The sequence below is a fragment of the Staurois parvus genome, unplaced genomic scaffold (assembly GCF_062004578.1).
Source record: "Staurois parvus isolate SC_StPar_1 unplaced genomic scaffold, SC_StPar_1.0 ptg000557l, whole genome shotgun sequence".
Taxonomy (NCBI): Eukaryota; Metazoa; Chordata; class Amphibia; order Anura; family Ranidae; genus Staurois; species Staurois parvus.
The window spans coordinates 1,637,956-1,665,325 of NW_028318353.1; the positions used below are offsets into that span (position 1 = coordinate 1,637,956).

General features: G+C 43.2%; 1 long non-coding RNA gene across 1 annotated transcript in view; it reads left to right on the forward strand.

Moving 5' to 3' along the window:
• The window catches only part of LOC149450949 (uncharacterized), a 153,545-nt gene that overhangs the window by 89,677 nt on the left and 36,498 nt on the right, over positions 1–27,370 (forward strand). The window contains exon 2 of the long non-coding RNA XR_016315177.1: positions 14,842–15,013. This is a non-coding gene — a long non-coding RNA (uncharacterized LOC149450949). The remainder of the gene's footprint in view (positions 1–14,841; positions 15,014–27,370) is intronic.

Genomic DNA, 27,370 nt, shown 5'->3' on the forward strand with positions numbered 1-27,370 from the left:
TGGTCATGCAACACTGTACCCCTATAAATTTTTTTGAGACAGATAAAGCTTTCTTTTGGTGGTTATTATTCACCACAGGGATTTTTATTTTTTTTGCTATGTAAATGAAAATGTCCAAAAATTTTGAAAAGAAGTGTTTTTCTTATAAAATTTTGCAAATAAATAATATTTCTTCATAAATCTTGGCCAAAATGTATTCCATTATCTTTTTAATAAAAAAAAAAAAAATAACCAAAATTAGTTTATAACCAAAAATTATAATTTTTAAACATTTTTTGTAACATTTTTATTTTATGTTTTTATATTATTATTGATGTTTTTTTTTTTTTTTTACATACTGTCACCCTAGCAGTACAGTGTCACCATGGTGACACTGTACTACTTGTGGGGGGTGATGAAGATTTTTTATTTTTTTTTACACTGATTGCTTTTACACCCATAAAGGCTGTAAAAGCAATCATTTCTCCTTCTCTTTGGCTGCATTCTTGCAGCCATTGAGAAATACCGTGAGAGCTGTGATTGGTCACAGCTTGTCACATGGTTGTGAATAGCCCTGTACCATGTGACCTCTGTGATCATTCACAGATTTCACACGTAGTAACCAATGATGTCAGAAGTGACATCTTACTTACTACTCTGCATGTGATCACTGATGGGCCAATCAGTGATCATATGATCGGGACCTCGCACAGAGGTCCCGTCCGACAATCGGTGTTCCACTATGTCCGGAGGACATAGCGGGCAGTGGATCGCGGTTCTGTGTGCTCCCAGGGAGCGCGCACAAGCAGGGGGCGGGGAGGCCGTTTATAAATGGCCACCCAACCCTGCACTGCCACCGGGAAGTGGTTAGTTTGCACTGACAAGGGGCAGGATTGCTTTCTAATTGCTGAAAGATTTCAGCTGGTATCTTGGCTTTCCATGCCTTTTTGCACATCCTTTTCTTTATGTGTTCAATACTTTTTCCCTTTGTCATTCCATTTTATTACACATAATGTAATTTCTGAATGTATTTGTTTTGGTTTCTTTGTTTAGATTAGATAGATACACAGAACATAACTGGATATAACATTTATAGGTAAAGTTGATCCAGGGAATATCCGATTGCCTCTCGGGGGATCAGGAAGGAATTTTTTCCTCTGAAAGAGCAAATTGGATCATGCTTTGCTGGGTTTCTTTGCTTTCCTCTGGATCAACTGTGGGTGTAGGATTATAACTTTTTTTTTTTTAATGGTTGAACTGGATGGACTTTTGTCTTTTTACTGTGCTTGGATGTGATCACAAATGTCTGACACAGATCAGCCCCCTGGAGTATCTCAGTTTATGACATACTACAAAGTTGCAAAGTTAGTGTAATTACTGCGGTAGAGGGAATATGGGTACATAAGCTCCTAAACATTATATATAATTATATATATGTACAGGTGAAGCTCAAAAAGTTAGAATATTGTGCAAAAGTTCATTTATTTCAGTAATGCAACTTAAAAGGTGAAACTAATATATGAGATAGACTCATTACATGCAAAGCAAGATAGTTCAAGCCGTGATTTGTCATCATTGTGATGATTATGGCTTACAGCTCATGAAAACCCCAAATCCACAATCTCAGAAAATGAGAATATTGTGAAAAGGTGGAATATTCTCGGCTCAAAGTGTCCCGCTCTAATCAGCTAATTAACCCATAACACCTGCAAAGGGTTCCTGAGCCTTTAAATGGTCTCTCAGTCTGGTTCAGTAGGAATCACAATCATGGGAAAGACTGCTGACCTGACACCATCACTGACACCCTCCATAAGGAGGGAAAGCCTCAAAAGGTAATTGCAAAAGAAGTTGGATGTTCCCAAAGTGCTGTATCAAAGCACATTAATAGAAAGTTATGTGGAAGGGAAAAGTGTGGAAGAAAAAGGTGCACAAGCAGCAGGGATGACCGCAGCCTGGAGAGGATTGTCAGGAAAAGGCCATTCAACAGTGTTGGGGACTTTCACAAGGAGTGGACTGAGGCTGGAGTCAGTGCATCAAGAGCCACCACACACAGACGGATCCTGGACATGGGCTTCAAATGTCGTATTCCTCTTGTCAAGCCGCTCCTGAACAACAAACAACGTCAGAAGCGTCTTACCTGGGCTAAAGAAAAACAGACCTGGTCTATTGCTCAGTGGTCCAAAGTCCTCTTTTCTGATGAGAGCAACTTTTGCATCTCATTTGGAAACCAAGGACCCCGAGTATGGAGGAAGAATGGAGAGGCCCAAGGACCCCGAGTATGGAGGAAGAATGGAGAGGCACAAGGACCCCGAGTATGGAGGAAGAATGGAGAGGCACAAGGACCCCGAGTATGGAGGAAGAATGGAGAGGCACAAGAACCCCGAGTATGGAGGAAGAATGGAGAGGCCCAAGGACCCCGAGTATGGAGGAAGAATGGAGAGGCACAAGGACCCCGAGTATGGAGGAGGAATGGAGAGGCACACACTGCAAGATGCTTGAAGTCCAGTGTGAAGTTTCCACAGTCTGTGTTGATTTGGGGAGCCATATCATCTGCTGGTGTTGGTCCACTGTGCTTCATTAAGTCCAGGGTCAACGCAGCCGTCTACCAGGAGATTTTGGAGCACTTCATGCTTCCTTCCGCAAACCAGCTTTATGGGGATGCTGACTTCATTTTCCAGTAGGACTTGGCACCTGCCCACACTGCCAAAAGCACCAAAACCTGGTTCAATGACCGTGGGATTACTGTGCTTGATTGGCCAGCAAACTCGCCTGACCTGAACCCCATAGAGAATCTATGGGGCATTGCCAAGAGAAAGATGAGAGACATGAGACTGAACAATGCAGAAGAGCTGAAGGCCGCTATTGAAGCATCCTGGTCTTCCATAACACCTCAGCAGTGCCACAGGCTGATAGCTTCCATGCCACGCCGCATTGAGGCAGTAATTTCTGCAAAAGGGGCCCAAACCAAGTACTGAGTACATATGCATGCTTCTACTTTTCAGAGGTCCGATATTGTTCTATGTACAATCCGTGTTTTATTGATTGCATGGAATATTCTCATTTTCTGAGATTGTGGATTTGGGGTTTTCATGAGCTGTAAGCCATAATCATCACAATGATGACAAATCACGGCTTGAACTATCTTGCTTTGCATGTAATGAGTCTCTCTCATATATTAGTTTCACCTTTTAAGTTGCTGCACTGAAATAAATGAACTTTTGCACCATATTCTAATTTTTCGAGTTTCACCTGTAGATATATCTATATATATACACATACAGTTGTACTCAAACGTTTGCCTCCTCTGGCAGAAATGGTGACATTTTCAAATTGATATTAAAAATCTGACTGATCATGCCAAAAAACTGTCTTTAATTTAAGGATAGTGATGATATGAAGCCACTTATTATCACATAGTTGTTTGGCTCCATTTAATATTCTAATGATAACAGAAATCCCTCAAACAGCCCGGATCAAGAGTTTCCCTCCCCTGGAATGTTTGGCCTTGGTACAGACACACAAGGTGACACACACGGGGTACAATGCCAATTAAAGGGTAATTTCCCACATCTGTGGCTTTTTAAATTGCAATTAGTGTCAGTGTATAAATAGTCGATGAGTTTGTTAGCTCTCATGGGGATGCACTGAGCAGGCTAGATACTGAGCCATGGGGAATGGAAAAGAACTGCATAACAAAAAGAAAACTAATGCAGCTGTTACATCTAAGAATTGGTAAGCTGCAATGTAGTAAATGTTTGCTTTTTGGTTTAAAGTGGTTGTAAATGCTGAAAGTTTGAAGGTAAAACACCTTCTGTGTGCAGCAGTGCCCCCCACTTGCCTGAGCCTCATGCGATCCAGTGATGTATAGGACAGCCTCGGCTGTCCCGGGTCTCTGCTTCCTTATTGGCTGGGACAGCAAGTGAGACCATTGGCTCCTGCTGCTGTCAATCACAGCTAGTCAGCCAATGAGGAGAGAGAGGTGGGACCGAGCCGCGGCTCTGCATGTGAATGGACACATGGAGCAGCAGTGCCCCCATAGCAATCTGCTTGCTGTGGGGGCACCCAACAGGAGGGAGGGGCAAGGAGTGGCGGCGGGGGACCCGAGAAGAGGAGGATCCAAGCTGCTCTGTGCAAAATGTGACAGGAGGGAGGAGCCAGGAGTGGCGGCGGGGGACCCGAGAAGAGGAGGATCCAGGCTGCTCTGTGCAAAATGTGACAGGAGGGAGGAGCCAGGAGTGGCGGCGGGGGGACCCGAGAAGAGGAGGATCCAGGCTGCTCTGTGCAAAATGTGACAGGAGGGAGGAGCCAGGAGTGGCAGCAGGGGACTCGAGAAGAGGAGGATCCAGGCTGCTCTGTGCAAAACCTGACAGGAGAAAGCATTGGAAGCACTGATTAGAGCTAAGGCTAAGTTCACACCTTGCAGGTTGCGTTTGACCTGTTTCTATATTGCGTTTTTGACGCGTTTTGCATTTTTATTTTTTTTTTGTTTTTCTTGTTGCTAGGCAGATTTAAAATGCTAAACGCAACAAAAACATGGCAAAAACGCAGCAAAAACGCACTACATGATTTTCTGCAGCGTTTCCATTGAAATCTGTAGAGCCAAAAACGCAACTTTTTTTGCGTTCAAAAAGGGAGAGAGGGGCCAGGAGTGGCAGCGGGGGACCCGAGAAGAGGAGGATCTGGGCTGCTCTGTACAAAACCTGTCAGGAGAAAGCATCGGAAGCAGGGGCGGACTGACCATTTGGAAACTCGGGCACTGCCTGAGGGCCTGGGGTCAGTAGGGGGCCCCATGAGATGCCCCTGGTACCTTTTTCATAGGCTTTTTTGAGTTTGGGAAAGGACACAGGGGCCCCATGATCCCCTATTGCCCGGGGGCCCCATGAGTTGTCAGTCCGCCCCTGATTGGAAGCACTGATTACAGCTAAAGCTAAGTTCACACCTATGCAGGTTGCGTTTGACCCGTTTCTACACTGCGTTTTTGCTGCGTTTTTGACGTGTCTTGTGGGTTTTCTTTTTTGAATGTTTCTTGTTGCTAGGCAGATTTTAAACGTGAAACGCATCACAAACACGGAAAAAACGCCGCAAAAACGCACTACATGATTTTCTGCAGCGTTTCCATTGAAGTCTGTAGAACCAAAAACGCAACTTTTTTTGTGTTCAAAAAGGGAGAGAGGGGCCAGGAGTGGCAGCGGGGGACCCGAGAAGAGGAGGATCTGGGCTGCTCTGTACAAAACCTGTCAGGAGAAAGCATCGGAAGCAGGGGCGGACTGACCATTTGGAAACTCGGGCACTGCCTGAGGGCCCGGGGTCAGTAGGGGGCCCCATGAGATGCCCCTGGTACCTTTTTCATAGGCTTTTTTGAGTTTGGGAAAGGACACAGGGGCCCCATGATCCCCTATTGCCCGGGGGCCCTATGAGTTGTCAGTCCGCCCCTGGTTGGAAGCACTGATTACAGCTAAAGCTAAGTTCACACCTATGCAGGTTGCGTTTGACCCGTTTCTACACTGCGTTTTTGCTGCGTTTTTGACGTGTCTTGTGGGTTTTCTTTTTTGAATGTTTCTTGTTGCTAGGCAGAGTTTAAACGTGAAACGCATCACAAACACGGCAAAAACGCAGCAAAAACGCAATACATGCTTTTCTGCAGCGTTTCCATTGAAGTCTGCAGAACCAAAAACGCACCTTTTTTCGCGTTCAAAAAAGTCCCTGACCCTTTCCAAAAAATGTTCCGGGTGAAAACGCGAAGATGTGAACCTGTCCCATAGGAGATCATGGTAAACAGACTGTACTGCGTTTCTGCAAAACACAAAACGCTGCGGAAAATGCTTAGGTGAAAAACCTGACAGGAGGGAGGAGCCAGGAGTGGCGGCGGGGGACCCGAGAAGAGGAGGATCCGGGCTTCTCTGTGCAAAATGTGACAGGGGGGAGGAGCCAGGAGTGGCGGTGGGGGACCCGAGAAGAGGAGGGTCCAGGCTGCTGTGTGCAAAACCTGACAGGAGTGGCGGCAGGGGACCCGAGAAGAGGAGGATCCGGGTTGCTCTGAGCAAAACCTGACAGGAGTGGCGGCGGGGGACCCGAGAAGAGGAGGATCTGGGCTGCTCTGTGCAAAACCTGACAGGAGTGGCGGCAGGGGACCTGAGAAGAGGAGGATCTGGGCTGCTCTGTGCAAAACCTGACAGGAAGGAGGAGCCATGAGTGGCGGCGGGGAACCCGAGAAGCGGAGGATCTGGGCTGCTCTGTGCAAAACCTGACAGGAGGGAGGAGCCAGGAGTGGCGGCGGGGGACCCGAGGAGCAGGATCTGGGCTGCTCTGTGCAAAACCTGACAGGAGGGAGGAGCCAGGAGTGGCGGCGGGGGACCCGAGGAGCAGGATCTGGGCTGCTCTGTGCAAAACCTGACAGGAGGGAGGAGCCAGGAGTGGCGGCGGGGGACTCGAGAAGAGGAGGATCCGTGTTGCCCTTTGCAAAACCTGACAGGAGTGGCGGCAGGGGACCCGAGAAGAGGAGGATCCAGGTTTCTCTGAGCAAAACCTGACAGGAGTGGCGGCGGGGAACCTGAGAAGCGGAGGATCTGGGCTGCTCTGTGCAAAACCTGACAGGAGGGAGGGGCCAGGAGTGGCGGCGGGGGACCCAAGAAGAGGAGGATCTGGGCTGCTCTGTGCAAAACCTGACAGGAGGGAGGAGCCAGGAGTGGCGGCTGGGGACCCGAGAAGAGGAGGATCTGGGCTGCTCTGTGCAAAACCTGACAGGAGTGGCGGCGGGGGACCCGAGAAGAGGAGGATCTGGGCTGCTCTGTGCAAAACCTGACAGGAGTGGCGGCGGGGGACCCGAGAAGAGGAAGATCTGGGCTGCTCTGTGCAAAACCATTACACACAGCAGGTAAGTACAGACATTTTTGTTATTTTCCAAAAAAAAAAACAACTAATCTTTAGAATTGTTTTAATACCAAAACGCATTTCAAAAAAGTCCTCTGACACGAACATTTGTACCCTGCGCTCCTCCACACCCGCCCACGGGATCCAAATCAGTGACACATAGACAAATTTATAAACTGATCCAAACCGCGCACCCTCTGAAGAGGAACTGTAGTGCCCCTTTAAATCCACCTTCATCCGCAGTGCCTAGGGGATGAGCGGGAGATGCCGCATCAACAACCGGCTCCTTGTATGGGAAGCAAAGCCTGGCCTCCATGTTAACACAACAAGCAAATAAATAAATGATAAGCCGCGGGGAGTTCAGCAGCTGTTGCGTTCTCTCGGTACGAATGCCCGCCTAACCTGCGCACCACCCCCATCATTCACCCAGCGCTGCGCCTTTGTGTCCTCCAACGCGTTCACCATCACCGCGCTACGAGATATTTTTATCGAACTATAACAGCCGACCGGATCTCACACAGACGCCACTTGTTCTAGGCATATGGATATCATTATTTCCTATTTGTTGCTGTAGCGGCGTTCCTGCGCTCTGCATTGTGTCTCCGCTCGCCATGAACAGGAAACGCTGCCCACGTTCTGGAACCGAAAGCGTACCGGCCTGGGATTTTTTTATTTTTATTTGTCATTTTGTAATTAAATGAGAAAGCATCGGAAGCAGTGATTAGAGCTAAGGCTAGGTTCACACCTATGCAGGTTGCGTTTGACCCATTTCTACATTGCGTTTTGCGCTTTTGATGCTTTTTGCTGTTTTTTTTTCTTTTTTTAATTTTTCTTGTTGCTAGGCAGATTTAAAACGCATCAAAAACACGGCAAAAACGAACTACATGCTTTTCTGCAGCGTTTCCATTGAAGTCTATAGAACCAAAAACGCAACTTTTTTTGCATTCAAAATAGTCCCCGAGCCTTTAAAGAAAAAACGCACCGGGTGAAAATGCGGAGATGTGAACGTGTCCCATAGGGAATCATGTTAAATGGACTGTACTGCGTTTCTACAAAATGCTGCGGAAAACGCTTAGGTGTGAACCGGGGGTAAAAGCAGGTTACAGGTGACCACTTTACAGATTGTAGTGCATTTCTGTAAAACGCAAAACGGTGCGGAAAACGCAAAACGCTGCACAAAAAGCTTAGGTGTGAACTGGGGGTAAAAGCAGGTTACCGGTGACCACTTTACAGATTGTAGTGCGTTTCTGCAAAACGCAAAAAGCTGCAGAAAACGCAAAACGCTGCAGAAAACGCTTAGGTGTGAACCGAGGCAAGGGTGGACTGACAACTCGTGGGGCCCCCGGGCAATAGGGGATCATGGGGCCCCTGTGTCCTTGCCCAAACTCAAAAAAGCCCATGAAAAAGGTACCAGGGGCATCTCATGGGGCCCGCTACTGACCCCGGGCCCTCGGGCAGTGCCCGAGTTTTCAAATGGTCAGTCCGCCCCTGAACCGAGGGAAAGTCAACTGTATTTATTGGAAACCTTCATTGGAAACCAAAGTCAGCAGCTACAAAAACTGTAAATGCTGACTTTTAAAAATCAGCTACTCTCCTGTACCTCGAACCCTTGGTGTGTGTGCTGCCCCCCCCCCCGTAGCCTGTTTCACCGGCCGCCCTATGTTCCCAACTCCGACATCTGCGGTGTGGGCACTCGGTTGGGACCCGGCTTCACAGCTAGGTGCCCACTGCACATGCGCAATTCTCGCTGCTCATTCTGTAGGGTCCCGTACTCTTCTGGGACCTGTCACGTGTCCTAGAAGACTACAGGGAGGGAGGACAACTTCCACTTCTGATCGCCTAGGCCAGGGGTAGGCAACCTGAGAGCCGCAGGACTACAAGTTCCATCATGCCTCTGCAAATCATAGCTGTAAATGTCAGTTTTGTCACCTTTGCAATGCCTCATGGGAAATGTAGTTCCACAACAGCTAGAGAGCCGCAGGTTGCCTACCCCTGGCCTAGGCAATCGCAGCGGAAGTGGGAGCGGGTACCTGTCAATTTTGGGTACCTGCTCCCCAAAGGTGCCAATCCTTAATGGGGAGTAGGGGAGCAGTCTTTAACCTCCTGCCCTCCAGAGGATTCCCCCCCCCCGTTCCTGACCAGGCCATTGTTTTGGTGATACAGCACTGCTTTACTTTAACTGACAATTACGCGGTCATGCGACGCTGCACCCAAATTAAATTTATGTCCTTTTTTTCCCCACAAATAGAGCTTTCTTTTATTGGTATTTGATCACCGCTGCGTTTTGTTTTTTTTGCACTATAAACAAAAAACGACTGATAATTTTGAAAACGACACAATCATCCTTGATCAAAGCCAAAGTCGCACTCATCCAAAGTCGCGCTGTCCAGTCACAATGAAAATCGCACGATTTTGAAGTGTGAATGGAGCCTAGTACAAACACAAGATACATAAATAGGAAATGTTACAAACAAATCCATTAAAAGAGTTTAAAACCACATGAACATTGTGTGCATGCACAATGTATTCTTGAGATCGATTTGTAAATGGTCGACACGTTTCGCAGGAAAGCCCGCTTCATCAGGACCTTGAATCTCAATATAAAACTACTGAAACAATATATACATATAAAGTGTAATTAGAACAAGTACCTTTTTTTTTTTTTTTTTTTTTTTTTTTTTTTTTTTTTGTGAATTCATAAAAACATTTAACATACATTTTACAATTTATTAGCTAAATAAAAGCCTTTACTACCACTTTACACACCATGCGTTTCAGTTGCTTTTTTTTCTGCATTCAATACGCACAGAAAGTAGGTGATATGGTGGTCAGTGGCATAGTTCACATCAGTGCTTGCAGTTCCGATGCGTTCCGGTTGCAGGAAAAAAAGTAGAACAGGCTGCATTTTTTCTGCACAGAACTGCACTGGAACGTGGTAAAACGCATCAAAAACAAATCAGAACGCACTGGAACGCGCCAAAAACACACGGGAATGCACTGGAACGCACCAAAACACATCACAAATGTACTGGAACGCACATGTCCTCATTTAAATTGAAGAAAAAGAGAGGGAGAAAATGAACTGGAATGCAAAAAAAAAAATGCACCAGAATGCATAAAATATGCGCATGTGGAAACGCATCCAGAACGCATCTGGACTGCGTTTCTATAGTGTGAGCCGGCTCTAAGCTCCCACTAATATACAGTACACACCACTGAGAAGTGAGGTGATTCGTGAAAAGATCTAGCGTGCTCAATAAGGGAAAGTTCACACCATAACGCGGTGCGGGAAAAGTTCGTTCTGGGCGTCTTTCCTGGAAACGCACTGCCTTTGCAATCTGCTGCAGCTGCCAATGCATTGTTATTGGCACCCCAAACGCAGATCGAAAATGAAGTGCAATTGTGGCCACCAAATCACATGGTACCGCTGTAACATTCGATTTGGTGCAATACAGTTTTTAAAAGTAGTGTATGCAGGGGATTCGGATGAAAAATTGCACCACACTGGAATGCGAAATCAGGCCTTACGCCTCTGTGAGGGTGGTGCGGCTGCAGGTATTTGTGGGGGTCCCCCATTCCTCTCTGTGGGTGGTGCGGCTGCAGGTATTTGTGGGGGTCCTGCATTCCTCTGTGTGGGTGGTGCATCTGCAGGTATTTGTGGGGGTCCCGCATTCCTCTGTGTGGGTGGTGCGGCTGCAGGTATCTGTGAGGGTCCCCCATTCCTCTGTGTGGGTGGTGCGGCTGCAGGTATTTGTGGGGGTCCCGCATTCCTGTGTGTGGGTGGTGCGGCTGCAGGCATGTGTGCGGGTCCCCCATTCCTCTGTGTGGGTGGTGCGGCTGCAGGTATCTGTGCGGGTCCCGCATTCCTCTGTGTGGGTGGTGCGGCTGCAGGTATTTGTGGGGGTCCCGTATTCCTCTGTGTGGGTGGTGTGGCTGCAGGTATTTGTGGGGGTCCCCCATTCCTCTCTGTGGGTGGTGCGGCTGCAGGTATTTGTGGGGGTCCCGCATTCCTCTGTGTGGGTGGTGTGGCTGCAGGTATTTGTGGGGGTCACCCATTCCTCTGTGTGGGTGGTGCGGCTGCAGGTATTTGTGGGGGTCCCGTATTCCTCTGTGTGGGGTGCGGCTGCAGGTATTTGTGCTGGTCCCACATTCCTCTGTGTGGGTGGTGCGGCTGCAGGTATTTGTGGGGGTCCCCCATTTCTCTGTGTGGATGGTGCGGCTGCAGGTATCTGTGTGGGTCCCGCATTCCTCTGTGTGGGTGGTGCGGCTGCAGGTATTTGTGGGGGTCCCCCATTCCTCTGTGTGGGTGGTGCGGCTGCAGGTATTTGTGTGGGTCCCCTATTCCTCTGTGTGGGTGGTGCGGCTGCAGGTATTTGTGGGGGTCCCCCATTCCTCTCTGTGGGTGGTGCGGCTGCAGGTATTTGTGGGTGTCCCCCATTCCTCTGTGTGGGTGGTGCGGCTGCAGGTATTTGTGGGGGTCCCGCATTCCTCTGTGTGGGTGGAGCGGCTGCAGGCATTTGTGCGGGTCCCCCATTCCTCTGTGTGGGTGGTGCGGCTGCAGGTATTTGTAGGGGTCCCGCATTCCTCTGTGTGGGTGGTGCGGCTGCAGGTATTTGTGTGGGTCCCGCATTCCTCTGTGTGGGTGGTGCGGCTGCAGGTATTTGTGGGGGTCCACCATTCCTCTGTGTGGATGGTGCGGCTGCAGGTATTTGTGTGGGTCCCCTATTCCTCTGTGTGGGTGGTGCGGCTGCAGATATTTGTGGGGGTCCCCCATTCCTCTCTGTGAGTGGAGCGGCTGCAGGCATTTGTGCGGGTCCCCCATTCCTCTCTGTGGGTGGTGCGGCTGCAGGTATTTGTGTGGGTCCCGCATTCCTCTGTGTGGGTGGTGCGGCTGCAGGTATTTGTGGGGGTCCCGTATTCCTCTGTGTGGGGTGCGGCTGCAGGTATTTGTGGGGGTCCCCCATTCCTCTGTGTGGATGGTGCGGCTGCAGGCATTTGTGCGGGTCCCCTATTCCTCTCTGTGGGTGGTGCGGCTGCAGGTATTTGTGGGGGTCCCCCATTCCTCTCTGTGGGTGGTGCGGCTGCAGGTATTTGTGGGGGTCCCGCATTCCTCTGTGTGGGTGGTGCGGCTGCAGGTATTTGTGGGGGTCCCGCATTCCTCTGTGTGGGTGGTGCGGCTGCAGGTATTTGTGGGGGTCCCGCATTCCTCTGTGTGGGTGGTGCGGCTGCAGGTATTTGTGGGGGTCCCGCATTCCTCTGTGTGGGTGGTGCGGCTGCAGGTATTTGTGGGGGTCCCCCATTTCTCTGTGTGGATGGTGCAGCTGCAGGTATTTGTGGGGGTCCCCCATTCCTCTCTGTGGGTGGTGCGGCTGCAGGTATTTGTGGGGGTCCCGCATTCCTCTGTGTGGGTGGTGCGGCTGCAGGTATTTGTGGGGGTCCCGTATTCCTCTGTGTGGGTGGTGCGGCTGCAGGTATTTGTGGGGGTCCCGCATTCCTCTGTGTGGGTGGTGCGGCTGCAGGTATTTGTGGGGGTCCCCCATTTCTCTGTGTGGATGGTGCGGCTGCAGGTATTTGTGGGGGTCCCGTATTCCTCTGTGTGGGTGGTGCGGCTGCAGGTATTTGTGGGGGTCCCGCATTCCTCTGTGTGGATGGTGCGGCTGCAGGTATTTGTGGGGGTCCCTCATTTCTCTGTGTGGATGGTGCGGCTGCAGGTATTTGTGGGGGTCCCCCATTCCTCTGTGTGGGTGGTGCGGCTGCAGGTATTTGTGTGGGTCCCCTATTCCTCTGTGTGGGTGGTGCGGCTGCAGGTATTTGTGGGGGTCCCCCATTCCTCTCTGTGGGTGGTGCGGCTGCAGGTATTTGTGGGGGTCCCGCATTCCTCTGTGTGGGTGGTGCGGCTGCAGGTATTTGTGGGGGTCACGTATTCCTCTGTGTGGGTGGTGCGGCTGCAGGTATTTGTGGGGGTCCCGCATTCCTCTGTGTGGGTGGTGCGGCTGCAGGTATTTGTGGGGGTCCCGCATTCCTCTGTGTGGGTGGTGCGGCTGCAGGTATTTGTGGGGGTCCCGCATTCCTCTGTGTGGGTGGTGCGGCTGCAGGTATTTGTGGGGGTCCCCCATTCCTCTGTGTGGATGGTGCGGCTGCAGGTATTTGTGGGGGTCCCTCAGTTCTCTGTGTGGATGGTGCGGCTGCAGGTATTTGTGGGGGTCCCCCATTCCTCTGTGTGGGTGGTGCGGCTGCAGGTATTTGTGTGGGTCCCCTATTCCTCTGTGTGGGTGGTGCGGCTGCAGGTATTTGTGGGGGTCCCCTATTCCTCTCTGTGGGTGGTGCGGCTGCAGGTATTTGTGGGGGTCCTGCATTCCTCTGTGTGGGTGGTGCGGCTGCAGGTATTTGTGTGGGTCCCGCATTCCTCTGTGTGGGTGGTGCGGCTGCAGGTATTTGTGGGGGTCCCTCATTTCTCTGTGTGGATGGTGCGGCTGCAGGTATTTGTGGGGGTCCCCCATTCCTCTCTGTGTGGGTGGTGCGGCTGCAGGTATTTGTGGGGGTCCCCCATTCCTCTCTGTGTGGGTGGTGCGGCTGCAGGTATTTGTGGGGGTCCCGCATTCCTCTGTGTGGGTGGAGCGGCTGCAGGTATTTGTGGGGGTCCCCTATTCCTCTCTGTGGGTGGTGCGGCTGCAGGTATTTGTGGGGGTCCCGCATTCCTCTGTGCGGGTGGAGCAGCTGCAGGCATTTGTGCGGGTCCCCTATTCCTCTCTGTGGGTGGTGCGGCTGCAGGTATTTGTGGGGGTCCCGCATTCCTCTGGGTGGGTGGTGCGGCTGCAGGTATTTGTGGGGGTCTCGTATTCCTCTGTGTGGGGTGCGGCTGCAGGTATTTGTGTGGGTCCCCCATTCCTCTGTGTGGATGGTGCGGCTGCAGGTATTTGTGGGGGTCCCGCATTCCTCTCTGTGGGTGGTGCGGCTGCAGGTATTTGTGGGGGTCCTGCATTCCTCTGTGTGGGTGGTGCGGCTGCAAGTATTTGTGGGGGTCCCCCATTCCTCTGTGTGGGTGGTGCGGCTGCAAGTATTTGTGGGGGTCCCCCATTCCTCTGTGTGGGTGGTGCGGCTGCAGGTATTTGTGGGGGTCCCCCATTCCTCTGTGTGGGTGGTGCGGCTGCAGGTATTTGTGGGGGTCCCCCATTCCTCTGTGTGGGTGGTGCGGCTGCAGGTATTTGTGTGGGTCCCGCATTCCTCTGTGTGGGTAGTGCGGCTGCAGGTATTTGTGGGGGTCCCGCATTCCTCTGTGTGGGTGAGGCGGCTGCAGGTATCTGTGGGGGTCCCGCATTCCTCTGTGTGGGTGGTGCTGCTGCAGGTATCTGTGCGGGTCCCCCATTCCTCTGGTAATTCTTTTTTTTTTTTCTTGTTGCTAGGCAGATTTAAAACGTGAAACACAATACATGCTTTTCTGCAGCATTTCCATTGAAGTCTATAGGACCAAAAACGCAACTATTTGCATTTTAAAAAGTCCCTGACCTTTTCCAAAAAAATGCACCGGGAGAAAACGCATAGATATGAACCTGTCCCATAGGAAATCATGTTCAACGGATTGTGGTGCGTTTGTGCAAAACGCTGCGGAAAAACGCTTAGGGGCGAACCTAGGTTAAATGACGCTCACAATTGCACTCAAAGGCACCCGGCCTAACTGCCATTGTCTAGAAATGGTGCAGACCGAACCCAACGGCAGGTGGGAGGGGGGGGGGGGGGGTCACGGTTGCTTCCGTTGGAGGGCGGCATTGTAGGAACGCGCCGTGAGTCTGTACCGCCAATGCATTTATCTCCGTTGCCAATTCTTTTGTCGAGCGTCCTTCAAACACACTTACGCTTCAACGGCCCTTTGAAAAGAAAAATACAATATTCCGCGGTTCAGTTTCTCTGTCATTTTCCAGGCAGTGCAGAGATTGGATTGGTATCATTTCTTGTCTCTTTTTTCTAACTCTCCTTTTTTTTGTTTTGTTACAGAGCTCTAGACTGGAGTCTGAAGGATTTTTTCGCGTGGAAAGGTTTTTTTTTTGTATTTCTCATTACTCGCGGCAAGCACAACAAAACGGCGTGTTTTTGAAGCCAATCCCGGCATCTGAAAATGGAGTTTCTGCTCAGATTGTACCTCCTGCTTATCGTGGCATCATCGCTGGTAGGTATCGATCACAGCCGCGGACAATTCAATCTATCGTGTGTTTTGTGCGATCTTCCCGTATTGTCCCTTGTAGCCTACAGTGAATGGAGAACCGTAAGGTCATCTGGGGCCCAGGGCGAAGATACCAAATGGCACCCCCCTCCAAAATGTATGTGTATTGTATAGGCAAAAATCCCCTTGCTTACTCCAAGAATAAATTCCCTTTGCAAGCCAATATTCTACCCCCCGCACGCCGAATTTCCAACCTAGTGCAAATTTTTGCCACCACCATCACCCTCCCCGCTCAAATCTTCCCCCCTCCCCCCCAAATTCAGCACTAATCTGCATGCTTACCCCAAGAATAAATTCCCTTTGCAAGACAATATTCTCCCCACCACGTATGCCGAAATCCCAACCCAGTACACATTTTTGCCACCACCATCCCCCTCCTCGCTCAAATCCTCTCCCTACCACCCCCCCCCCAAATTCAGCACTAACCTGCATGCTTACCCCAAGAATAAATACCCTTTGCAAGCCAATATTCTACCCCCGCACGCCAAAATTTTAACCCAGAACACATTTTTGCCACTACCGTCCCCCTCACCGCTCAAATCCTCCCCCCCCAAAAAAAAATTCAGCACTAGTCTGCATGCTTACCCCATAAATAAATTCCCTTTGAAAGACAATATTCTACCGCCCACATGCCGAAATCCCATTCCAGCACACATTTTTGCCACCACCATCCCCCTCCCCGCTCAAATCCTCTCCCTCCCCCCTCATATTCAGCACTAATCTGCATGTTCACTTCAAGAATAAATTCCTTTTGCAAGACAATATTTTCCCCGCCCTGTATGCCGAAATTGCAACCCAGCACACATTTTTGCCACCACCATCCCCTTCCCTGCTCAAATCCCCCCCCCCCCCCAATTCAGCACTAATCTGCATGCTTACACCAAGAATAAATTCCCTTTGCAAGACAATATTTTCCCCGCCCCGTATGCCGAAATCACAACCCAGTACACATTTTTGCCACCACCATCCCCCTCCCCGCTCAAATCCTCTCCCTCCCCCCTCAAATTCAGCACTAATCTGCATGCTTACCCCAAGAATAAATTCCTTTTCCAAGACAATATTCCCCCCCCCCCCCATAACGCCGAAATCCCAACCCAGCACAAATTTTTGCCACCACCCTCCTCCCCGCTCAAACCTCTCCCTCCTCAAATCCCCCCTCCTAGAACAAATCCTCCCCTAAATTTCCCCTCCTAGCACAAATCCCCCCATTCATCCCTGCTAGAGTAAAATCCTTCCCCCCAGATCCCCCCTCCCAAATCCGCACAATCCCCAGCACAAATGTTTGTTACTCTGAAGCTATTGTCACCACTCCTGCCAGCTTGTAGGTAGCAACTCTCCACACAGTGCCCCCGCCTCACATAATACCACTGCGCCAAGAGCAGCCATCCCACCTGCCCACCCCTACTCCTGGCCCTCATTAAGATAAGATAGATAAGATAAATAAAGCCAAAGGTGACTACTCTGTCCTCCTCCTCCTGGACCTCTCCGTGGCCTTCGACACAGTTGATCACCCCCTCCTCCTTAATAAACTATTCTCCCTTGGCATCAGAGATACCGCTCTCTCCTGGTTCTCCTCTTACCTATCCCGACGCTCCTTCAGCGTTTCCTACAACAGTGCCACCTTCACTCCCCGTCTCTGTTGGGGTCCCCCAGGGCTCTGTCCTTGGGCCCCTTCTCTTCTCCATCTATACCTTCTCCCTTGGCAAACTCATACACTCCCACGGCTTCAACTACCACCTCTACGCTGATGACACTCAAATTTACCTCTGCACCCCCCACCTCACCCCCACATTCTCCGCCCGCATCACTCACCTCCTAAACGACATCTCTGACTGGATGTCGCTCCATTTCCTCAAGCTTAACCTCTCCAAAACCGAGCTCTTCGTCGCCCCCCCCCCCATCCTATCCATCACTACTAACATCACCACCATCAATCCCGCCCCGCAAGCCAAAGCCCCTGGCGTCATTCTGGACTCAAACCTCTCCTTCCAACCTCATGTCAAATCACTTACAAACACATGCAGGCTCCATCTCCGGAACATCACCAAAATACGTTCCTTCCTTACCCCAGACACCACTAAACTACTCGTACACTCCCTGATTATATCACGCCTTGACTACTGCAACTCCCTCCTCACCGGCCTACCCCAGTGCAGGCTCTCCCCGCTTCAGACCATCCTCAACTCAGCGGCTAGACTCATCCACCTCACCACCCGCTCCACCTCTGCCACCCCCCTCTGCCTCTCCCTCCACTGGCTCCCTATCGCCCAATGCATCAAATTCAAATTCCTAACCCCGACCTACAAAGCCATTCACAACACTGCCCCTAACTACCTCACCAACCTGATCCCCAGGTATCACCCTACCCGTACCCTTTGCTCCTCACAGGACCTCCTTCTATCTCGCCCCCTGGTCTCCTCCTCCCACGCACCTCTGCAAGACTTCTCCAGGTCCTCCCCCATCCTCTGGAACTCTCTACCCCAATCCATCAGACTGTCACCTTCCCTCCTCACCTTCAGGCGCTCCCTGAAAACCCACCTCTTCAGGGAAGCTTACCCCACCCTCACCTAACAGCCGTTCTCCTTCATTCCTCCTACCACTCCATCCCCCGCAGCCACTTCCTCCTGCACCACTACCCCTCCCTCCTAGATTGTAAGCTCGAAAGAGTAGGGCCCTCTAACCCCTCGTGTGCTGTTTGTAGTTGCTGTACTGTTTCATGTATTGTCCCCCCCTCTATTGTACAGCGCTGAGCAAACCCTTTGGCGCTATATAAACTCGATGTAATAATAATAAATACTTTATTGTCATTGTGACACAAATTACAATGTTTAGGGTTAAAGTAGAAGGCAATTCCACAACATACAGCTACTGTAAAGAGCACTTGTCTGAGCGCCGATGGCCAGATGTTAATGTTCAAGGTTAGAGTAGAAATCAAGCCTACAACAACCAACTTGCCAAAAAAATCATTCTTACTGATGCGGAAAAGAGCTTGTCCAAAACGTTAAGCATGTTGGCAGATCCAGCATAGGTGGAGTTATGTCCTTTTGAATTTGGAACCTCTTCAACACATTGTGCCGAACACAGTAAGGTCAGGAAGAAACGTTGATGTTCTGGTTTAAAGTAGAAGACAAGTCTGCAACAACCAACTTACTATAAAGAGCATTGGGCTGAGCACACTGTGGCCAAAAAGAGGCTTTAATGTTCAGGGTTAAAGTAGAAGGCAAATCTAAAACTACCAATATACCATAAAACACATTAAATTCAAATTCGGTGTCCAAATAAACTGATATACAAAAATCAATACCCTATATATTGATACTTAAAAGTCACACTTTCACCCTTGAAATTCCAAAATGAAATAATAAAATCCTCTTAGTGTCAGTGAATCTTCCCAAGTTTTTCTTCAGTCTAATAATCCCAAATTATGGTCCATTTCCACCATTTACCTCCAAAAAATAAAATAGGAACTAGATAGTGTAATATCCTCAATTATCCAATGGTCAAAAACCATATAATTTATGTATATATGGCTTTTGACCATTGGATAATTGAGGATAATACACTATCTAGTTTTTATTAACCGCGCTCTAATATCCACAAAAAAGTGTAAATCAAAAAGTGCTAAGTGCTTATAAATAAATTTATAGTGCTTATAATAAATCCCGCTACAGGGATTTCGTAGCTTCGTAGCCTCTTTGCTCAGACCTTGTACTGCTCCATGTGCTGGCATCCATCTTACTAAGATACGAAATCCCTGTAGCGCAACGCGTTGGAGAGGGGCAGTGACGTCATTGCGCATTCTAATGACGACACGGCGGGTACTGAGGGTGTGTGGACACACACCGTTCGTTTTAATCTAGCTGCAAGTTGTGGGATATTGTATTTATACAAAGCGCAAATTAATTTTAAAGTCAGCGGAAATCCAAACCAGGCTCCAAAAAAAATGACATAGAATGGTTTGGGAAGCTCTTGGCATCCCTGCCTGGTGAGGTGGTGGGGCTAAAACTGAGCATTTTGAGCCACTTCCTTCAAAAAATTCTGCCAGCATACTAAGATAGAAGGGTGGGACCTGATGCTCTGGAAGTCAAAATAAAGCCATGGATGGATGGATGGATGGAAATTCGTCCAGATCTGCAGGGGTCATCCGAATTTCATTCCATCTATGGCCATTCCTGCAGGAAATGTTGAAACACTTTTGTTGATCAATGGCTCCAGCCAAACAGCTGCAGACACAGAAGGAATCCCCACTGTCAGAATACAGAGGCACAACAGCGAGGATTCCTTCATTTATTATTTATTATTATTTATTTCAGGTACTTCTATAGCGTTGGCAATTTACGCAGCGCTTTACATATATATTCTACATTCACATCAGTCCCTAACCCTCAAGGGGCGTACAATCTAAGGTCCCTAACTCACATTCATACATACACATACTAGGGACAATTTAGACAGGAGCCAATTCACCTACCAGCATGTCTTTGGAGTGTGGGAGGAAACCGGAGTACCCACCTTCATCCACCTTACTTGTGTAAATGGGTGAATCCGTTTGTTTAGGCTCCATTCGCACTTTACATTTCCATTGTGACTTTACAGTGCGGCTTTGGTGCAATTTTGGTGCAACTTTGGATGGGTGCGACTTGGATGCGACTTTCGCTGTTGACTTTGGGAGAAACAGATATAAATTAAACACGACCTTTGGAGGAATTTTTGGCCCCTTTCTCCCAGAAGACTTTGAAAGTCCAAACTGTCAAAAATAATGTTTTTATATCATGTATTATATGATCTCTATTTATGTGGATTTTAGCACACACCTTTTATCTTATCTGCGGGTCACATATTGTATTTTAGGTTTTATCATTTAACCCCCCTGGCGGTATTCCCGAGTGTAGCTCGGGGTAAAGTTTCAGCACCACAAGCGGTAACCCCCCCCCCCTGAGCTACACTCGGGAATACACTGCAGCGTTGCTCCTGGATCTCTTCTGCACTTACCTTGTCCTGCGCTCCCGCGATGTCCCCCCTGCAGTGTCCCTGGCAATGTCCTCCGGCCGATGCCGGCATCTGTCTTCTGGTTTACGTTCCCTGCGACGTCGGGAAGTACGGGGGATGGAACCGGCGAGAAATTTAAAAATGTGAAAATGTGACATTCACTAAATACACTAAAATCACATAGTATAACATTCCTGTATCAAACCATTTCACATACATTTTGTCCCGAGTGCTTTGTCCGGCGCCCTGCCTGCATTATTACTGTTCTTTCTGCCTGGAAACTGAGAAACGTCCATGGCGTCCAAAAAGCGTCCCTTTAGGTCAAAAGCGGTTTTAGACCGGCTAGAGAACAGCGATAGTAAATCAGAACCACTTGCAGAATTGAGTGATAATGATTGGTGGGGGAAATTCCTCATCAGACACTGAAAACGATTCTGCGACTGAGCTCAGTGATGTGCGAACTTGGCACTATATTTCACATTTCAGTGTTTTTGGTTTGATTATATTATTGAATTAAATTTATTATTATTATATTATTATTTTTTATGATTATTTATTAAATTATAATTTATGATTTCGTGTTTCAAATTGTAACATACCCGGGATGTTTACTAGACTCTTGTTCGGACAGATTTCAGTGAGTTATTCCTAAGAATTACAGCCTACAATAAAAAAATACATATTTCCATGCAAAAAAATGTACCACTTTGAGCACAGAAATACTGACATAATCAGACCGCTAGGGAGGTTAATATATAACCAATGACTATGGCAGGGAAATTAGAATAGTTGTACTGTTTGTGTCCATTGTAATTACAGAATCATTTTATGGGACACTTTCTAGAAGTTATAGAAAGTGAAGTGTTCTGCTGAGTCTGATATTCTCATGGAACACAGCTTTTTTTTTTCTTACAAATAAACAATTTGGGTAACAGCGACCACAACATGCTTTCAATTAATTTAAGTTGAACTTAACAAACACTTACTGGCAGGACAGAAACACTTCCTTTTAAGAGGGTCAGTTGCTTAATGTTGAGGGTCAGATGCCAAAACATCAACTGGAACAAATATTGTCGGCAAACCGCAAAAAAAATAAATAAATGAAAAGCCGAGGAATGCTTCCAATTGAGTTTATGTAAACACATTTCACAATTTGTTCCCATGGGAGGGAAATACATTTAAAAGGCTACAAACAAATCTCATAAGGTTTATATCTTATACTAGAAAAGCTTATGAATTATAAATAAGAAAACATTTAAAAATGTTACAATTTATTGAATAAAAATAATAATAATATTCATAATAATAAAAATAGGAATAATAATAATTGTAACAATAATAATAATAAAAATAGTAATCAGAATAATAATCATAATAATAATCATAATATTAATAATAGTAATAATAATAATAATAATAACAACAACAATAATAATAGTAATCATAATCTTATACTAGAAAAGCTTATGAATTATAAAAAAGACAATATTTAAAAATGTGACAATTTATCCAATAAAAATAGTAATAATAATCATAATAATAAAAATAGTAATAATAAGAATAATAATAAAAATAGTAATACGAATAATAATAATAAAAATAGTAATCATAATAATAATAGTAATCATAATAATAATAGTAATAATAGTAATCATAATAATAATAATAATAATAATCATAATAATAAAAATAGTAATAATAAGAATAATAATAATAATTGTAACAATAATAATAATAAAAATAGTAATCAGAATAATAATGGCAATAATAATCATAATAATAATCATAATAGTAATAATAATAATAACAACAATAATAATAATAGTAATCATAATCTTATACTAGAAAAGCTTATGAATTATAAAAAAGACAATATTTAAAAATGTGACAATTTATCCAATAAAAATAGTAATAATAATCATAATAATAAAAATAGTAATAATAAGAATAATAATAATAGTAGTAATAATAATCATAATAATAAAAATAGTAATACGAATAATAATAATAAAAATAGTAATCATAATAATAATAATAGTAATAATAATAATAATCATAATAATAAAAATAGTAATAATAAGAATAATAATAATAATTGTAACAATAATAATAATAAAAATAGTAATCAGAATAATAATCATAATAATAATCATAATATTAATAATAGTAATAATAATAACAACAACAATAATAATAGTAATCATAATCTTATACTAGAAAAGCTTATGAATTATAAAAAAGACAATATTTAAAAATGTGACAATTTATCCAATAAAAATAGTAATAATAATCATAATAATAAAAATAGTAATAATAATCATAATAATAAAAATAGTAATACGAATAATAATAATAAAAATAGTAATCATAATAATAATAGTAATCATAATAATAATAGTAATAATAGTAATCATAATAATAATAATAATAATCATAATAATAAAAATAGTAATAATAAGAATAATAATAATAATTGTAACAATAATAATAATAAAAATAGTAATCAGAATAATAATCATAATAATAATCATAATATTAATAATAGTAATAATAATAACAACAACAATAATAATAGTAATCATAATCTTATACTAGAAAAGCTTATGAATTATAAAAAAGACAATATTTAAAAATGTGACAATTTATCCAATAAAAATAGTAATAATAATCATAATAATAAAAATAGTAATAATAATCATAATAATAAAAATAGTAATACGAATAATAATAATAAAAATAGTAATCATAATAATAATAGTAATCATAATAATAATAGTAATAATAGTAATCATAATAATAATAATAATAATCATAATAATAAAAATAGTAATAATAAGAATAATAATAATAATTGTAACAATAATAATAATAAAAATAGTAATCAGAATAATAATGGCAATAATAATCATAATAATAATCATAATATTAATAATAGTAATAATAATAATAACAACAATAATAATAATAGTAATCATAATCTTATACTAGAAAAGCTTATGAATTATAAAAAAGACAATATTTAAAAATGTGACAATTTATCCAATAAAAATAGTAATAATAATCATAATAATAAAAATAGTAATAATAAGAATAATAATAATAGTAGTAATAATAATCATAATAATAAAAATAGTAATACGAATAATAATAATAAAAATAGTAATCATAATAATAATAGTAATAATAGTAATAATAATAATAATAATAATCATAATAATAAAAATAGTAATCAGAATAATAATGGCAATAATAATCATAATAATAATCATAATATTAATAATAGTAATAATAATCTTATACTAGAAAAGCTTATGAATTATAAAAAAGACAATATTTAAAAATGTGACAATTTATCCAATAAAAATAGTAATAATAATCATAATAATAAAAATAGTAATAATAATAATAATAGTAGTAATAATAATAAAAATAGTAATAATAATAATAAAAATAGTAATCATAATAATAATAGTAATAATCATCATCATCATCATAGTAATAATAATAATAGTAATAATAGTAATCATAATCTTATACTAGAAAAGCTTATGAATTATAAAAAAGACAATATTTAAAAATGTGACAATTTATCCAATAAAAATAGTAATAATAATCATAATAATAAAAATAGTAATAATAAGAATAATAATAATAGTAGTAATAATAATCATAATAATAAAAATAGTAATACGAATAATAATAATAAAAATAGTAATCATAATAATAATAGTAATAATAGTAATAATAATAATAATAATCATAATAATAAAAATAGTAATCAGAATAATAATGGCAATAATAATCATAATAATAATCATAATATTAATAATAGTAATAATAATCTTATACTAGAAAAGCTTATGAATTATAAAAAAGACAATATTTAAAAATGTGACAATTTATCCAATAAAAATAGTAATAATAATCATAATAATAAAAATAGTAATAATAATAATAATAGTAGTAATAATAATAAAAATAGTAATAATAATAATAAAAATAGTAATCATAATAATAATAGTAATAATCATCATCATCATCATAGTAATAATAATAATAGTAATAATAGTAATCATAATCTTATACTAGAAAAGCTTATAAATTATAAAAAAGACAATATTTAAAAATGTGACAATTTATCCAATAAAAATAGTAATAATAATCATAATAATAAAAATAGTAATAATAAGAATAATAATAATAGTAGTAATAATAATCATAATAATAAAAATAGTAATACGAATAATAATAATAAAAATAGTAATCATAATAATAATAGTAATAATAGTAATAATAATAATAATAATCATAATAATAAAAATAGTAATCAGAATAATAATGGCAATAATAATCATAATAATAATCATAATATTAATAATAGTAATAATAATCTTATACTAGAAAAGCTTATGAATTATAAAAAAGACAATATTTAAAAATGTGACAATTTATCCAATAAAAATAGTAATAATAATCATAATAATAAAAATAGTAATAATAATAATAATAGTAGTAATAATAATAAAAATAGTAATAATAATAATAAAAATAGTAATCATAATAATAATAGTAATAATCATCATCATCATCATAGTAATAATAATAATAGTAATAATAGTAATCATAATCTTATACTAGAAAAGCTTATAAATTATAAAAAAGACAATATTTAAAAATGTGACACTTTATCCACTAAAAATACAGTAGTAATAATAACCATAATAATAATAATAATAATAGTAGTTATAATAATAAAAATAGTAATCAGAATAATAATGGCAATAATAATCATAATAATAATAATAGTAATAATAATCTTATACTAGAAAAGCTTATGAATTATAAAAAAGACAATATTTAAAAATGTGACAATTTATCCAATAAAAATAGTAATAATAATCATAATAATAAAAATAGTAATAATAATAATAGTAGTAATAATAATAAAAATAGTAATAATAATAATAAAAATAGTAATCATAATAATAATAGTAATAATCATCATCATCATCATAGTAATAATAATAATAGTAATAATAGTAATCATAATCTTATACTAGAAAAGCTTATAAATTATAAAAAAGACAATATTTAAAAATGTGACACTTTATCCACTAAAAATACAGTAGTAATAATAACCATAATAATAATAATAGTAGTTATAATAATAAAAATAGTAATAATAATAATAGTATTCATAATAATAATGTAATTTGGAAATATTGAAATAAGACCTATAGAATGATATGAAGTCTAAATTTTAATAGTAAAAAACTGAATTAAAAAAAACCTTCCAAGCAGCCTTCACTATAGCAGGGCGGTGTGGTGTAATGTAATGTGTGGCACTGATTGGAGACGATTAGTGATCCCTGCCTGTAAGTCACTTGAAGTTTTATTAAAACAGAAGTCTAGATCAGCGTTTCTCCATCTTTCTCCAGTGGTTCAAAGGTGTGCAAAATCTTGTCTAAAGTATAAAAAAAGAAAAATGGAACTTATCAATGGAAAATCTGACACTGGGATAATGACACACAACATCAGAAATCACATCAGAGGTCCCCCCTTGATGTCAGAGTCCCCTCTTCATGTCAGAGTCCCCCCCATCACATCAAATTCCCCCTCCACATCAGAGTCCCCCCTTCACATCAGCGGTGCCCTCATCACAACAGAGTCCCCTCATCACGTCAGATTCCCTCATCACATCAGAGGCCCCTCATCACATCAGAGTCCCCTCTTCATGTCAGAGTCCCCCCCCCCCCCATCACATTGGAGTCCCCCCATCACGTCATATTCCCCCTTCACATCAGAGTTCCCCCATCACATCAGAGTTTCCCCATCAAATCAGATTTTTCCTCCACATCAGAGTCCCCCATTCACATCAGAGGTGCCCTCATCACATCAAAGTCCCCCCCATCATAACATATTCCCCCTCCACATCAGAATCCTCTCATCACATCAGAGGCCCCTCATCACTTCACAGAGTCCCCTCATCATATCAGAGCCCTACCATTACAGAGGCCTCTTAGCAGGTCAGAGTCCCCTATCACAGAATCCTCTCATCATATCAGAATCCCCTCATCATAGAATCCCCTCATCACATCATTGGCCCCTCATCATATCAGATTTCCCCTCCACATCAGAGTCGCCCTTACACATCAGAGGTGCCCTCATCACATCAAAGTCCCCCCATCACGTCAGATTCACCCTCCAGATCAGAATCCCCTGATCACATCAGAGGCCCCTCATCACTTCAGAGCCCCCTCACCACTTCCCAGAGTCCCCTCATCATATCAGAGCCCTCCGCATCACAGAGGCCTCTTGACAGGTCAGAGTCCACCATCACAGAATCCCCTCATCACATCAGAGCCCCCTTATCACATCAGATTTCCCCTCCACATCAGATTCCCCCTTACACATCAGAGGTGCTCTCATCACATCTAAGTCCCCCCATCACATCAGATTCCCCCTCCACATCAGAATCCCCTCATCACATCAGAGTCCCCGCGTCATATCAGAGCCCCTCCATCACAGAGGCCTCTCAGCAGGTCAGAGTCCCGCATCACGGAATCCTCTCATCACATCAGAAGCCCCTGTACACATGAAAGCCCCCATAATATCATGCTCCTCTTGTCCCAGAGCCTCTCCCTTCCTGATCCTCACTTGATTTGAAAATTGTTTTTCTTTTTGTTTCAGTGATGTTTCAGTTACGCACCAAAACTCTTATTACTCTACATAACAGAGGGTTCATCCTCACAAAGACACTAAAGCATTCTTTTCATGTAGAGTGAAATATACCCGGTTGATCCTACCTTCAGCTGTCCCTCCCATCTTCTCTGTGTCCTCAATGCAGCCTAAGATTGTATAAACCAGCTGTTGCCATCTACTGAGCATGCTCCAGTTTCATCTGCCTTCTAAGCTCTTCATTTCCTCCTTTTTCTTAATTGTGCAACCCACATGACTATAGAGTCCCATACGTGGGTGTATACACAGTGGTAAATGACACGCCCCTCCCTCCACATCCTCCTATTTCTAAACACTATGGGGACAGACTATATTAAACATATCAAAACCGCATACCCATCCCCCCCGCTTGTGGTTTCAAGTGAGAAAGTTGCTCTGTCTATGCCTGGCTTTAGAGGATTAAAAAAAATACAGCGGCATGATATATATGATTTATTTGAACAAATTATTATTATTATAATACAGGATTTATATATTATTATTATTATACAGGATTTATATGGCGCCAACAGTTTGCTCAGCGCTGTACAATATAACGGGAGACAATACAGCAAAAATACAGTTCAATACAAGAGG